This window comes from Rattus norvegicus, chromosome 9 (genome assembly GCF_021556685.1).
Source record: "Rattus norvegicus strain SHRSP/BbbUtx chromosome 9, alternate assembly SHRSP_T2T, whole genome shotgun sequence".
Lineage (NCBI taxonomy): Eukaryota > Metazoa > Chordata > Mammalia > Rodentia > Muridae > Rattus > Rattus norvegicus.
In genome coordinates, this window is record NC_141542.1 from 53687501 (window position 1) to 53703461 (window position 15961).

A 15961-nucleotide genomic window follows, 5' to 3' on the forward strand; every position below is an offset into this window, starting at 1 on the left:
GCCAGGGGTTCATTTGCTATTTTATTTGTAAGGCCCGACTCCCTAAGATCCCCTGGGTATTATGTGTGTTATCCCTAGACTCCCCACCCACCCTCCCACCCCCAGATTTTGGGCACAACCTCTCAGACCATAAAACCCATCCTTATGAGAGGTGTCGCTTGAACTTCACGCCTGCCTACATAGCCTTTCTGTTTTCTTAGAGCTGGGCTAATCCTGACCCCACAGACATTACGTTTACCTCGTTTCTGCTCCCTAGACATTTGTGTGGAGCACTGTTTCTGAGTCAACAGAACATATCTTTATAGAAGAGGCTGTTCATACTCTGAAAAGAGTTTCAGTCTAAACATATTAAGGACTGAGTTCATTGTCACCAGGAGACATTTTTTTCCCCCAAAATTGTTCTGTGCTTAAGTATTCCTAAAATAAACAGCCTGGCCTCAGGTGCTAAAAGTCTGAACCAGCATCAGCTACTGAGTCATGCTGAACTGGGTTTCCTCCTTGCCTCTTGAAGATCAGTTCTTTGATGGCCAAATCATTTGCAGACACCCTCACAAGGAATTCAGCATCGTTTCCAGCTACATGATGAGTTTGAGGCCAGTTTTAGGCTACATAAGATCATGTCTCAAAAACCAAACCAACCAAAACAAAACAAAACAAAAAAACAATTTTTTTTAGGTTAGAAAATAATTAGGGGCTGGGGATTTAGCTCAGTGGTAGAGCGCTTACCTAGGAAGCGCAAGGCCCTGGGTTCGGTCCCCAGCTCCGAAAAAAAGAACAAAAAAAAAAAAAAAGAAAGAAAAAAAAAAAGAAAATAATTAGCAAGGCTGGCTACAATATACACTTGTAATTCTCAGCCAGACTAAAGCAAGGGTGTAAGACCAGTCTGAGCTATATAGAAAGACCTATCTTAAAACAAACAAATAAATAAATAAATATTTAAAGGTATGGGGGGAAAGATACAGACAAAAGCAAGGTCTGTCATTCAATATTTTTTTCTTAAAAATTTCTTTATTTTATGTATGTGAGTACACTGTTGCTGTCTTCAGACCTACCAGAAGGGGGCATCAGATCCCATTATAGATGGTTGTGAATCATCATGTGGTTGCTGGGAATTGAATTCTGGACCTCTGGAAAACCAGACAGTGCTCTTAACAGCTGAGCCATCTCTCCAGCCCCCATTTAAGATTCTCAATAAAAGAATTGCTCATGGTTTATGTGGTGAAGAGAAAGAACATGAACTCAGAAAACATGTGCGAAAGTGTACGTGTCCAATTAACTTTCCTGTCACAAACACCCCAAAGTTAATAAAAAAAATTGTCTATTTAAATGAGTTGAACATGTTATTGTTATTTTTATTATTATTTGGGGTTTTGGTTTTTCTGAGATAGGACTCATATAGCCCATGCTGGCTTCAAACTTGCTATGTACCTGAGGATAACCTCGAATTCCTGATCCTCCTGCCTCTGCCTCCCAAGTGCTGGGATCATAGGTGTGCACCCCATAGCTTCTATAAGTACTTCAGGCTCCTTGGGAGGTCATTGTGTAGCCCAGGCTAGCCTCACTCTTACACTTCTGCCTCACCCTCCCAGGTACAGTAATTACAGGTATGTCCCATCATGCCTGGCCGCGGACCTAGATTCTGTTCTCTGATGCTCAAGACCTCTGTTGCAGGGTCTTGAGATGTTGAGGTCTGGGAGCATGTGGAGTCCTCTTCATCCACAAGTCTAGCACCTGTGCTTGGACCTGAAGGACAGTACCTAATGGAGACTGTTGAAAAAATGGCCTATGCACGGCAGTGTCCAAAGCAAGAGTTCTGAGAAATCAGGGACAGCCACACAGCCTTGAACGTCACAGGGTGCCCCTTCCACCACATCCGCTGACTCAAATAAGTCACCATGGTTAGCCCAGATGCTGAAGAATTATACTCTGTCTTGGGGGAGAGTACAAAGGTGCGGCCTGTGGGGTGGAGACACAGTCATCCCTGTCTTGGGAAAATAGAACCTGCCACACTCGACGAAAAAAAAAAAAAACGCTCAACAATTTTCAAGCTTAAAGAGTCATTGATTTTTATCAAAAGTGATACTAAATAATTTACAACGGTAAAGTCAGATTGAAACATTGAAGCATTGTTATATGTCAATGTATACAAATGGGAGGAGGGTCATTGGAACTCTTTTAAGAGTCTTGACATTGCCTGGAAAGCGCACAAAGGATACTGAGTCATTTTATTCCTCCGGTCAGATATGCATGACAGAAATATAACTTAATCACTGGAAATATCAACAGTCCAAGACAGGAGGCAGATAGCGAGCCTCATCCGTACACGATGCTCTCATTTCATGCTCTCTTAGAATATTCTGTATGCACAGCTGGCTGACGCTACAAATCCGGAGTCATCCATGCATCAGCCCTCTCTACACCTACGTTTCCGGATCTGCAGAGTCCACTAGCTGCACATACAGAATATTCTAAAAAAGTAAAACAGCCGAGGGCACTTATCTTTTCTTCTTGTCACTGTCCCATAAAACAATGCACGAATGATTTGCAGGCTGGAGAGCTAGCTCCGAACTTAAGAGCACTGGCTGCTCTTGCAGAGAACCCAGGCTCCATTTCCAACACTGCACATGGCGGCTCACAGCTCAGTCCCGTTTCAGGAGGTCGTGCGCCCTCTTCTGGCCTCTATGGGCACTGTGCACAGATGGTGCACAGACATGGGTGCAGACAGAACATTCAAAAGAATTGTTTTAAAGTATGATTTTCTAGAGCGTTGGCATCGCGTCAGGTATGATAAACCATCTAAAGATGGTTTGCAATAGGCAGGATGTGGGCTGGGGAGATGCTCGGTGGGTTAAGCACTTGCCACACGGGCTGGCTAGTTTTGTTTTTTGGGGTTTTTTTGTCACCTCAAAACATCTGAGAGGAGGAAGCCTCAACTGAGGAAATGCCTCCATAAGATCCAGCTGTAGGCAAGCTTGTAGGGCATTTTCTTAATTAATGATTGATGGGGGAGGGTCTGGTCCATTGAGGATGGCACTACCCCAGGGCTGATGGTTCTGGGCTCCATAAGTAAGCAGGCTTTCTTTTTTTTCTCTCTCTCTCTCTTACTTAATTATTTTATTTATTTACATTCCATTCATTGCCTCCTTCCTGATCCCCCTTCCATTGTTCCTCATTGTAATCCCTCACCCCTTACTTCGGAGAGGGTCATCTCACTGCCCCCTCACCTCAGCATCTGCCTTCCCTGGGCCTTAAGTCTCTCAAGGATTAGGTCTCTTCCACTGGCAGGCTTATAAGAAGGAGCAAGCGGGTAAGCAGCATTTCATGGTCTCTGCATCAGCTCCTGCCTCCAGATCCCTGCCCACTTTGAGCTCCTGCCTTGGCTTCCCTCAATGAACTGTGACTCAGAATATGTAAGCCAAATAAATCCTCTCCTCCCCCAAAGTTGCTTTTTTTTTTTTTTTTTTGTGTATGAGTACACTGTAGCTGTCTTCAGACACACCAGAAGGGGACATCAGATCCCATTACGGATGGTTGTGAGCCACATGTGGTTGCTGGGATTTGAACTCAGGACCTCTGGAAGAGCAGTCGGTGCTCTTTTCTTTCTTTTTTTTTTTTTAAAGATTTAATCATTTATTATTTATAAGTACACTGTAGCTGTCTTCAGATACACCAGAAGAGGGCATCGGATCTCTTTACAGATGGTTGTGAGCCACCATGTGGTTGCTGGGAATTGAACTCAGGACCTCTGGAAGAGTAGTCGGGTGCTCTTAACCGCTGAGCCATCTCTCCAGCCCCCCAAAGTTGCTTTTGGTCATGGTGTTTCATCGCAGCGATTAGCAACCCTAACTAAGACATCACACACTGTGAGGATCTGAGTTAACATCCCCAGAACCCACATAAAGTCGCACATGGTAGAGCACATGTCTGTAATCCCAGCGAGTCCTTTGGCAAGATGGGGATCAGATTTAGGAATCACCCTGTGGCCAGCTAGCCTAGCCTACACATCAGTGCTGAGAATATCTCAAGGTAGAAGACCAGGACTGATGCCAGAGGCTGTCCTTTGACCTTTGACTCACACACAAACATGCATATGCACACACACACACACACACACACACACACACACACACAAGACTTATTCTTTTCAAGGACACAGGATGCTCATAGGATCTATGTGAACACTGTGGCTGATTTCCTGTCATAAGGTGTCCTGAGTCTCTTCTCTCAGTGTCCTTCATGGACACTGAAAGATAGCTCAGGAGAGGTACATGACGGGCCTGGTGACCTTTTGCTGAAGAAGAAACCACCTGTGACAATGACCTAGTAGGTATGCCCGTGTGGGGATGGGTTGTCTAGGTTAGGTGTCTGAGCACCACCTTCCCCATCTCTGACTGACTCCTCCCTCACCATGGCCAACAAGAACTTGAGTTTGATTCCCAGAACTTACCATCCAGCTTCTAACCATCTATAACTTGGTGGCCCCTGAGATCCCCACTTGAGCAGCCCTTCGGTCTCTCAACCTAAGCCAATCCAGGGGCTGAACAATAAAAGTTTCCCAAGCCCGGCAGGGGCACAACCTACTCAGGAGCCACGATCTCGAAATGAAAAACTGAGGGAGCAAAAGAAGGAGGAGAGAGAGAGAGAGAGAGAGAGAGAGAGAGAGAGAGAGAGCAGGAGGAGGAGGAGGAAAGAAAAAGACAGGAAGGAAAGGAGGGAGGGAGGGAAGGAGAGTAGGGTAGAAACAAAAACAAGCTTCCTGGGATACCTCAGGCTGAGACTCAAACCCAGTACTCTCTTAGTCTCCTCCATTTGCCCAGAATCTAGAGCCTACCCAGTTTTCTCCCTGGATCCCATACTTCCCTGTCTCTTTCCTGGGAAGAATGGATCCTACACTACGCTCAGAGGCCAGGTGGAGGACACGGTGAGATGGAATGATTGTCAGGAAGACAGGGCCCAGGTTTTCCCTTCACCAACGGATTGCTTTCCCAGGGGAAACAACAAACCCAAAGAACACAGGTTCCAGCCCCAGGGTCCTGGGCTCATCTGTGCAAAGACTACACTGAGTTTTGTCTGAGAAGGCAGAACACTGTCTCCCTGGGAGGGTGTCACTGGAGCAGATGACCCTTGAGTTCCTAGGACCCACTGCCAACGTTGAAGACAGTACAGGACTGGCTGCTTCTGAGCAAACCATGCAGACCAAGCATGGCTCCTCCTTCCTGTTATAACCTTGCGAGTCAGCACTGTGCTCATTTGACAGATCAGGAAACTGAGGTTATTGAGGTTAGGTAACTTGACCAAGGTCACATATTTAGAAAGTGGTAGAGCTTTTCAAAATACGAAGCAGCGCGGGGGGTGGGGGGGAATGACCGTCATTTGTAGAAAAGTTTTCAATAAAGCCTAAGAAGACAGAATTCCAGTTAACCCTGCCTTACCCAGAAAAGTGAATTCCCCAGAACACCCTGCACACCGCGTGTGGCTAGGTGCATGCACTCGCTCAGTATTCTGATTAACGGCAGAGCCCTCGGTAAACAGGGCCAACCACAGGAAGAAAAATGTTCAGAAATCAGAAGCAATGTTCTCTGAATTTACTGAGGGCTTGGAGATTCCCGGAACTAGAGACGGAGCTGCTGCATCTACGAGCCTTAGGGCTACAAGCTCCCGGTGGGACCCCCAGTGGGTCCCCTCCTCTACAGTGCTCAAGGAAAAAGCAGCTGGCATTCAGCCATTCACCCACAGGGCGGTCTTCCCTGTCTCAGCCCTGAGTGCCCCATCTACAAATCAGAGGGTAGCAGCCTGCTCGGAGGGAAATCCTGTGGATTTAGTTGCCAGTTCAGAACTTAGGACCCTCGGGAGGCTTCTCCCTCCAGGCGTTCTTGGATCTTGGGAAGCCCAGGATGGAGCATCATGGGAAGGAGGAAAGGGTCTTCTGCAGACTCTGAAGTCCAGCAGGAATCTTCCTACACAGCTGACCTTGGCTTTCTTGGCTGGACAACATAGCCTGTTATCCTTAGCCAGTCCTTGTCTCTACTTCCCCTTGACAGCCGAAGCTGAGATGGGAGAGCTCAGCAAAAAGGAAGGATACTCTCCCACGTGGAGGGAGTCCCGCCCATTAGCACATACCTCCTGAGCCCAACCCATTAGCACATGCCTTCTGAGTCCACCACATTAGCATGCCCTTGCCTACCAGCCTGTGCACCCATACCTCCCCAACACCGTACCCAGTAGTTTAAGGAGGAGTTGAGGGGCCCCCAAAGTGCCAACTCTTCTGTGCTAGCTCTACTGCAGCCCATGCCACCCCTCAGTGACAGACATAGATTTGTACACCAGACCCAAGAGGCTCCCTAGAGCATGCCACAACGATGCAGAACCTCCTCCACTTTCCGTCCTGCCTTCAGGTCATCGCTGAAGTGTCAGAAAGGGAAGATGCTCCCAGCTGTCACTTGGAGTCAAAAGCTCCCTCCATGGGATTAACAGGTGCCTCCCCATCCCAGACCGTCTATCACACTTTAGTACAAGTATTGGGAGCTACCCCCAAGACCCCACTGTAGAACCATCCACAGATCTTGGGCTAGGACAGCCAGTCTGCCTACCTAAAACCCAAGATGGGGTTAGAGGTGACAGACAAGTATATTCCTGTTCAGATGCTCAGTTGACCCTGTGTGGCCCATGACCTTGGCCACTTTGGGTGCTCAGCCTTGTGAATGTGTCAGGTATACACGCCCTCCCTGTATCCCCACCATTGTATGTGTCTATAAGGACTCTTCTGGGTGAGAACAGCCGTTGCCTGCCTATCCGGGAGCTCAGTGCAGATCTTGCTTACAGGGTACATTTTGTGCTGAGGCAGCAGCTGGGCCCAGGCGGCTGTGAAGCAGGCCCCTGCCAGGTGTCTTGGGTGGCCAGGGAGATGAGCCAGCAACATCTCTTTCTCACACCTGTCTCCAGGTCAAGATGAACTTGAGGCCAGCAGGGGCCCAAGCCAGAGAATTACTGAGTCTGCAAAGCCTTGGCCACCCCCTCAAGAGCAAGGGACCACCTGAAGCCAGCTCTGCAGAGACCAGAGTCCACACAGGTGACCTTCAGATAGGACAAATTGCTGAGGAGAGCTAAGAAGATCCCTTCCTGGCCCATCCCCCTCCCCTCCTGGCAGTTCAACCTATGAGAATTAGATTAAAATAATAAATGTTGTTTGAATGTCAGTTTGGTTAAATCCTTATTAATTGGTACCTCTCAGTAAGAGCCCGAATGGTGACCAGAGGACATGTTCCGCCAAACCAAATAGCCTGAGGCAGTTTCAGGAGCTGGTGACAGGGTGTGATGAATGATCACTGATTCTCTTCGGGTTAGTTTCCGGTATTCTCTATAAAAGGCACTGGCGGCATCCAAGAGTAGCAGAGACTCTCAAGAACACCAATATCAGGCTTTCAGAAAAGTATTCGCGGTACTCCACTGAGTGTTGGTACGCTGCAAGCTGGTAGAGTGTGATAAGTAGGAAGGAAGGAGGGAGGGAGCGCTGTCCTGATTGAGCCCTGTCCCTTGCCAGAGTCCCCATTCTCTGGCCATCCAGGAAAGGAGGGACAGTTTTGGATGCCCCAGGACCGCAGGAAGCAAAGTCCCCTTGGTCAGCCCTTTGTGTGCCCCGCCCCGCCCTTCCTGACCCCTCTTTTGGAGTGGAAAAGGGAACTGTGCGGGACTTGGGACTTTCAGCGAAACCCGAGGGGCCCGCGACGCTTCTGCCCTGGAACCCCTGCCTGGCAATTTTTTGGGCCCCAGAGAAATATCAGTGGCCTTGGCTAACCCAATTATTCTTTCGGTTTGAGCCAGCTCCCCGTTTTGATTCAGATCCGGCAGAGAAAGAAAGCACTTTCCGAAAGCCCCGCGGATTGTCTAGTCTGGTGGATGCTGCCAGCTCCCCACAGGCCCGCGCAGCTCAGCTCCGAACCCTGTATGCTGCGCATAGCTACTGGCTACCCTTGTTGGAGCTGATGTCCACAGTCGTCGGGTACAGGGCAAAGGTTCGGTTGATCCAGCACGTGCTTAAGCCACCAAAATGGCAAAAGAAACATGTTTGGAAGGTATCTAATACAGTTCCCAATGAGTTTCCTACTCACAGGTCACACCTTCGTGGGATTTCTTTACAGGGGACAGACAGACAGACAGACAGACAGACAGAGGGTCTTTTGCAGCAGCATTTTGTGTTCCTTCCAGCGGGGTCTTGGGGCTCGGGTCCTCAGCAGGATGCTAATATTTTTTTGAGTCCCCATCTCAAATCCCTGGAGACACAGGGCTGTCCAGCTGTTATTTTGCAGAATTTTTCTTGTATCAGCCGACAGTTCTGCTTACTACTCCTAGAACTGAGTCACAAGGGGATGTGGGGATTTCTGAGCTGTTTCAAAATGTGCCCGAAGTAGTAAGGGTGTTCGTGCAGCCTGTATTTATTTAAAATGTAGAAAATAAAAAGTCCCAACAAAGAAGATACACACATGCAGAAGCCCGGAGGGAGAGGTGGGCAGAGGCCCTCTACTTTCCTTCCTGGCCTTCTATGGACGGCTTATCTAGGCTCATTTCTGAGCATAGTACTTGCTTCCTCCTCAGTCTGTCCAATTCTTTTACTTACCCATCCTGAGGTCCCCCGAGCTCAGTATAAGACATCGGGCAAGCCAACTCCACTCAGGACCTGAGTTTTCTCTACTAGAAAAAAAAAAGTGATAAAACCTGGAGGCTTGGTGCTGCAGGAAACACAGTTAGGCAACCAGGGTGGGGGGTGGGGGACCTTTTCCTAATGGGAGAGATACCTGTAGCTGCTGACCAATCACGATGGCATGGGATTGTCTATAGGAGCATGGTGTGGCATGTGTCACAGCTGAGGAGTAGACTGGAAGCCATATGATACAGAGGGGCTAGACACCTGCTTTAGATGGTGCCTTGAGAGTTGAGGTGAAGTTTGCTGGACAGATCTGGTGGAAACTGACAAGTCTGGGAAGAAAACGGCGGGGAAAGTGGGGTAGGTGATATATATAGATGCTCAGTGCAAGAAGGGAGCATAGGGGACAGCCTCCCTGTTTGGCCATATCACAAAATATGTCACAGAGAGGTAGACACCAAGTTGTCATGATGCCTGCAACCATTCCTGATCCAAACTCCCTCCACACAGCCTCTGCCTTCATCTGGAAGCAGTGCTACCCAGGCAAGCCGAAAGAAGTTGCTGGGGCCGAGGAAAAGAGAGAAGGCCTTTATGACAGAGCCGAGGCCACCTAGGCCAGGACCTGGATGATGACTGCAGGCCAATAGGACAGACAGTTGAGAAGAAATAGGTCGAACAACTTTAAGATATCCACAGTGGCCCAAGGTAGAGGCCCGCTACCGAAATAGAACCTACCTAGGATGGACAGTGGGCATGTGTGTTTCTCAGCCTGTAGGGTCCTCTGTACACACCTGCCAGTGTGTGTGCACGCACACACAGATGTGTGAGCACAGGTCAGCGCCTGTGCTAATTCGGAGCTGGGAGGTGTGCAGTGGGGGATGGGGAATGTGTTTGGCAAAATGGGAAAGAAGAGGCAGTCGGGGGACATCAGGACCACTTGGACCTGGCGGGGTCTTCCAGCAGGTACTGTTTCAAATAATGAACACTGTTCTGAAGTCAGCAAGGGTTGTCCCCACCAGTGACAGCCCCAAGATGGATACCAAGATAGTGAAAGCAGAGAGCTTGGGTCTGGGGTGGGTAGGTGGGTGGGTGGGGCCAGTGTGTGTGTGTGTGTGTGTGTGTGTGTGTGTGTGTGTGTGTGTGTGTGTGTGTGCTAGAATAGGAAGGAATGGATCTTGTGTTCTCACACCAATGAAGTTGGGACCCCCTCCAAGCCCGCATGCTATACTTAAACTTTTATATTTGAAAGACCCATCGGGTCCTTAGGTATGGTGATGGATACCTTTAATCCCAGTACTTACAGGATCAAGACTTCCAGGCTCTGCTGGGGTACGTAGTGAAATCTTTTAAAAATAAAACCCCAGAGTCCTTTTGAGGATGGAATATTAGAATGGCCTCTCTCCCTAAAGCCCAAGTCTCCAGCATGGAGAGGGTTAACAGGGACCGTTCAGGTTAGGAACAAGTCACCACTGGCCTACCCTGCTCTTCTCAGCATCAGAACCTGGGACCCCACCGGGGACCCAAGGTTTCTTTCAAGATGTGACCTGAAATCTAGGAGCCCTAATATGTTGGAGGAGTCTAAGGACCGGTCCCATATCACTAAGGCCAGAACCACCTGGGAACTACTCTGTCTAAACCTCCCCTCGGTCATCAGGGGACTGGACTGAGCATGTGGCCAGGCCCTGGAATAAGAAAGGCCCACTGTGTGTGTGTGTGTGTGTGTGTGTGTGTGTGTGTGTGTGTGTGTGTCTGTCTGTCTGTCTGTCTGTCTGTCTGTCTGTGTGTCTCTCTGTGTGTCTGTCTGTCTCTCTGTCTGTCTCTCTCTGTGTGTGTCTGTCTCTCTCTCTCTCTCTGTGTCTGTCTCCGTGTGTCTGTCTGTCTGTCTCTGTGTCTGTCTGTCTGTCTCTCTGTGTGTGTCTGTCTGTCTGTCTCTCTGTGTGTGTCTGTCTGTCTCTCTCTGTGTGTGTCTGTCTGTCTGTCTCTGTGTCTGTCTGTCTGTCTGTCTCTGTGTCTGTCTGTCTGTGTGTGTCTGTCTGTCTGTCTCTGTGTGTGTCTGTCTCTGTGTGTGTGTGTGTCTGTCTGTCTCTTCTCTTTCTCTCTCTCTCTCTCTCTCTCTCTCTCTCTCTCTCTCTCTCTCTGTGTGTGTGTGTGTATGTGTGTGTGTGTTACCCATTTCTTTGCCCATGTTTTCCCTGAGGTAGAAACACGCTGTTACAGTTTCGATGCAGTCTGAGAGTCCCCAAAGGTCTCATGTGCTGGTATTTAATCATGCTGTCAGATATTGGGGTGGGACACCAATGCTGCCTGTAGGGAGGACACTCTGGGGAGTGCTTAGGGTTAGAGAAGGTTGTCAGGGCAGGGTGGGGACCCTGTGGAGAGACCAAAATAAACACACTCATGCTTTTTTCTCTCCCCATGTAATGGCCCAGGAAGAACTGACACCCGGTGCCGGCCCTCAACCCCAGACCCTCACAGTTATGAAGTGATATGAACTCAACTTTCTAACTCGGTCGCTTTGTGGTGCTGTGCTATCGGAAGCAGAGAAGAGCCAAATCCACCCAGAGAATCTGTCCAGTCAGAAGCTGTTTCCACACAGTAATGCAGCAAGCCACCCTGACCACCCTGAAGGCCTATTTTCCACCCTCACAGTAATCTTGCAAGCTAGATCCTTCTGAGAGGGGAAACTGGTGAGAAAATTCGTCCTCACCACCTGCAAGTGATGAGCGAGGTCAGGAAAGTGTTCCTTCCCATGGTTCCTGAGCGGGAGAGCTTTCAGTCTGGACATCAAAGAGTTTTTATAGTACCCAACTCAGCCGGGAATGTAGTTCAGAAACAGATCGTTTGCCCCGGCCTCCTGGAAACCCTAGGTTCAAATCTCAGTACTGAAAAACTGATGTAGTAAGTTGCCTAGTTGGGTGTGCCGGTGCATGCCTCTAATCTCAGCACTCAGGCGCGAAGACCTGGAGCTCAAGACCAGCCTGGGCTCCATAGTGAAACCCTGCCTCGTTAAAATTAATTAAAAAATCAACCAAATCATTACAAGGAATTTAGGACTGGGCTAGTCTTGCTAGCCTTAGGGTTAGGACCATTGGAAGGTGAGACCAAACCTGCGCCTTGCCTTGACACAGTTGGGGATTAGAGGCTATGTTGGGGGTAGGGGGCGAGGTAGGGGGAGCAGTTGCTGCTTCTGGGTGGTCCACACTCCCCAGGTCATCAAGGTTCTGAGGACGCTGCTAGCTTCCTCCTCTTCTCTCACAAGCCTGTGTAACACAAGGCAGGTAGGGTACAGAAGCAACTAAAAAGAAAGGGTGAGAGATGAAAATCAAGGCCAAAAACACACACAGCAGAAGATTGGGGACCCTTCCCAATCTCTACCCCTTCGCTGTGCACTTGCCCCTGAAACTCTCCGGACATCAGTCCTAGAACCCGGGGCAGGAGTGGGGGGGGGGGGGGAAGCACAGAAGAGAGGGAACCCAGCCCAGTTCCACTGCAGGTTGTCAAACTTTTCCTGAGACCCTTAACAGCAGTGTAAACTGAGGCCTAGCCTGCTGCTCCCGCCCTCACTCGCTGGTTCACGCCCGGCGGAAGCCCAGCCCGGCTTGGCAGCGCCAGGGCAGACTGCTCTGCTCTGCTCCCCTCCGGAGCAGGCGGAGCGCGGAGCCCGCCAGTCGCTCCCGCTCCTGGCGCTGCTGCCCGGGCCCGGAGCCTGCCTCTCCCTCTCTGATGTAAACTGATATTTTAATTCTCTTACAAGGAATGGTGTTTAGAGAAATGACTTAACTGGATTACTCATCGTCGATAATGACTTGGCCCAGCTCCTAGGCTATTCCTAGACGTGACGCTAGAGGCTTTGATTCTCTTTACTTTTGCACACGCCCCCCCCTCAACAAACACACACCCCGCAACTCCCCCACCCCTTTTCCCTCCCAATGCCAAGAAATTACAGTGAGTGGCAACTCCACCCCCTCTAGCAAGGCATCCTGGGAGATGGAGTTCTCTTTCGATTCTGGGCGCATGCCCTTCACTCCCCATTCCGGCTCTGCTGAGCATTGAGCGGGGTTAGGTGGGAGCAGAAGTCACATAAGTGAGATATGTCTCAGTTTATCCACCTGTCAAATGGGAGGAACAGTAGTCATCAAGAACCTTCAAAGAGGATTGAAATGAAGTCCTTCTCCAGTGCATTTTACACTGACTTCCAGTCTAACTTACCGCGTTGTGACTGTGACACAAGGAACCAAAATCTGGTTGCCCCGTTCCTACCAGGCACACAGTCAACCTTCCCTTACTCCTTCCAAATTGTGGTTGAACATGAACTTGTATAGCACCTACTCTCTGTTCCTCAATGTCCCAAAAGTATTCTGGGGACAAACACAATTCCTATTTTGTATGGACCAGGTGACATGTCAGGTAAGACATGGGGATGGTGGTGAGAGTCTGATGGAGAGAATATGGAGAATATGCTGGTTCTCCAGCACCTGCCCTTTTTGCTGTCTGGTAGTGGCCATGACAGTGTTTACCTTGTTGCCAAGGCATAGAACACATGTTGGCAAAATGGCTGGATGAACGGTCATGGCATCATCCCCATCCTCTCTGATAAGTCGCTTGTGGCTCTGAGAGGCCAAACAACTTTCACAGGGTTGCACATCTGGGCTATGTATGAGTGCAGATGAAAACCCCACATTCTTCCCTACCCCAAGGGGATTCAACTGTCACCTTCCAGGTGCAGGAAGTTCAGTATCTTGGGTTTCTGTGGGGTGGGAAGAGGGCCAGAGAGCCCCCAACCCCAAAGCCAGGACTCACCCAACAGGGAGCTGCTTTAGACTCAGCGGGGAGGTGCAGAGAGGGGTCACAGTACCTGCTTTTAAGCACCCTGGAGACAGTGGCCCTACTTCTTCTCCTAAGAAATTGTCCCTTGGTGATCTGGGACACAGCCCTATCCCAGCATCACGGGCTCATCCCTACCCCGCCCCCAAAGGCCGAGAGCTATTCTTGTCTCTTTCTAAAGTACGCGTTTGAAACCATGAGCCCATTTTTTTCCATTCCCGGGCTTGGGTATGGTCTATTTCGAGCATTCGTTGTTTTCCATGAGTTGCAAATGCCACTGTGAATCTTGCCTTTCCTGGACAGCTAACACAGGGGGTGGGGAGCAAGGCAGGGCCAACAGTTAAAAATACTCCCCACTTCATTCCCCTTTGAAAACAAGGCCCCAGAGGCATTTTGCAACTGCTGGGCCTGGGAACGGAGCAGAAACGCGGAGGGGGTGGGGAGAGGAGGCTGCTTGTCCTGTTTTTTGAGCACACTGAACTTTGAAGGTCTCAGATGAAGGGTGGCACCAACTTTCCTGCAAGAAACTCTCAGGGCCCGAAAGCTCCAGGATGGGACACACCTCCAAGGTCTGGTCCCTAGAGATGGACCAGCATGAAGGTAGCCTCAGCTCAGTCTCTCCCCAAAAATCCTCTAAGAGATCTAGAATTTTCTCAGCAGGATCCAGGTAATCAAGGGAAAAAAAGACTACTGAGAGATCGCAATTGAAGGCTCAGACAGTAGCAGATGCTAGCGGAGAAGCTGATCTGTGTTTTAATTTGTAGACATCTCTGTGACAAAAACCATCAGGATTATATCAGCTAAAAACACACGTTGAGCAAAGTTACATGTTTTCCCATACCATGGATACTTATATTTATGAAAATAAGTAAGGAACGTTCTAAAAGACTATCCAATCTGATAAGAAGAGGGAGGGAACTGGATTTGGAGCAGGGCCAGAGAGGACTGATTTATTCTCAATGTTTTTTCCAGGAAGAATGTGTTTACACACTAATGGGTGTTTTGTTTTTCTTCTGGAGGCTGCCAGAGAGACAACTGAGACATGGAGGAGCTGGTGTTTGCTCACACAATCCGGGCCTCGTGCTCTACGGATGAAGGGTGATGGAGAAAGGTGGCTATGAACTGGTTGAGAAGTATGTAGAACAGAAGCTTGAACAACTGGAGTGTTGGTGTTTTTAGGAAGGCAAAGGGAGGTATCATTCCTCGGCAGGATTTATTAGCTGTTGTAAATTACTTTCTGTTGCAAATAGTTGCCTCAGGAGACAATTAAATTTAGATCATATTGTTCTCGGGTTGCCCCAGACAGGTGTTGACTTGCTGAGGCTATGCACAAACAACACTGCGTAAGAGTGCGCTCTCCTGCCTAAGAGTGCGCTCTGCTGCCGATGGTAGGGTCCTCCTATCCAAAGGTAGGATTAGCTGTGGCTTTGGAAGTAGTGAGTGCTTCACTGATGGATGCACCCAGTCCAGGAGGTAGTGGATGGTCTATCCCGTGATGCCGAAGGCAGGGTGCAGATCTCCATTCCTAACCTAGCACTGTGGCTAGTCCAACCAATCCTTACCAAATGACGGTGGAACCAGAAGCCTGTGAGGTTGCCAGGTGGTAGCTCTTGGTAGATAACATCTCTGTCAGAGTCTTGGATCTCTTGGGGGTGGACTGCGGTTTGTATTCTTGGATGTGGGAGTCGCTGTGGTAATCATTATTCGGGCCATTATTCTGAGCAGTTAATAAATATCGACAACAATGTGCCTGTTACCAGACCGGCAAGCACCAGTTATTACAATTATCCCCAAGCTCAGTGTTGCCTGCTCCAGGCTGAGCGTACTGATCTGCTATTCCAGAGCGAATGGATAAAGCCCAGAAGGTCAGAATCACCAAATGCAGACCGTCCATTTGTTCAGTGTGAAGGGAGCACTAAAATGTCGGGGGTCTGGGGGTGACTGTGGAGCCCTCCTCATCTGTGCCCCAATTCTAAGGTTGAGCTCTACCCTACCACCTACCAGTAATAGGAGCTAAGTAATCTCCCAGGCCTGTTTTGCACTGTATAATGAGGATAACGATTGTGTGAAATGCAGAACTGGGGGGCTGGGGAGATGGTTCAGTGGTTAAGTCACTAACTGCTCTTCCAGGGGTCCTGAGTTCAAATCCCAGCAACCACATGGTGGCCCACAACTATCTGTAATGGGATCTGATAATGTAATGAGATCTTCTGGTGTGTCTGAAGACAGCTACAGTGTACTTATATGTAATAAATAAAGAAATCTTTTAAAAAATTACAGAGCTGTATGAGTATTATAGTTAATCAACAGAATCTGGTTCCGGGAATACCAACTACATACTAGGAACAGAGTTCAAATCCAAGCCTTACAGCTAATAGGGCTTTCTGCCTTTAAACCTCAAGTTTCAGCCTCATCTTCTATAACCCACACAAGGTCCAAATGACTGCTCTGCCTCACCTTGTCACCACTCACCTTCAACTTGTTCACTTCCTCTTT

The 15961-nt window shown here is 49.0% G+C and overlaps 1 long non-coding RNA gene across 2 annotated transcripts; it reads left to right on the top strand.

The window, feature by feature from the left end:
* Positions 1-13835: 13835 nt before the first annotated feature.
* Positions 13836-15738, top strand: LOC148003684 (uncharacterized). Of its 2 annotated transcripts, none has more exons than XR_015629467.1 (2): positions 13836-14132; positions 14438-15738. It is a non-coding gene; the product is annotated as an uncharacterized LOC148003684 (long non-coding RNA). The 2 variants fall into 2 exon arrangements; XR_015629468.1 differs by having other exon boundaries at positions 14485-15738.
* The last annotated feature ends 223 nt before the right edge of the window (positions 15739-15961 follow it).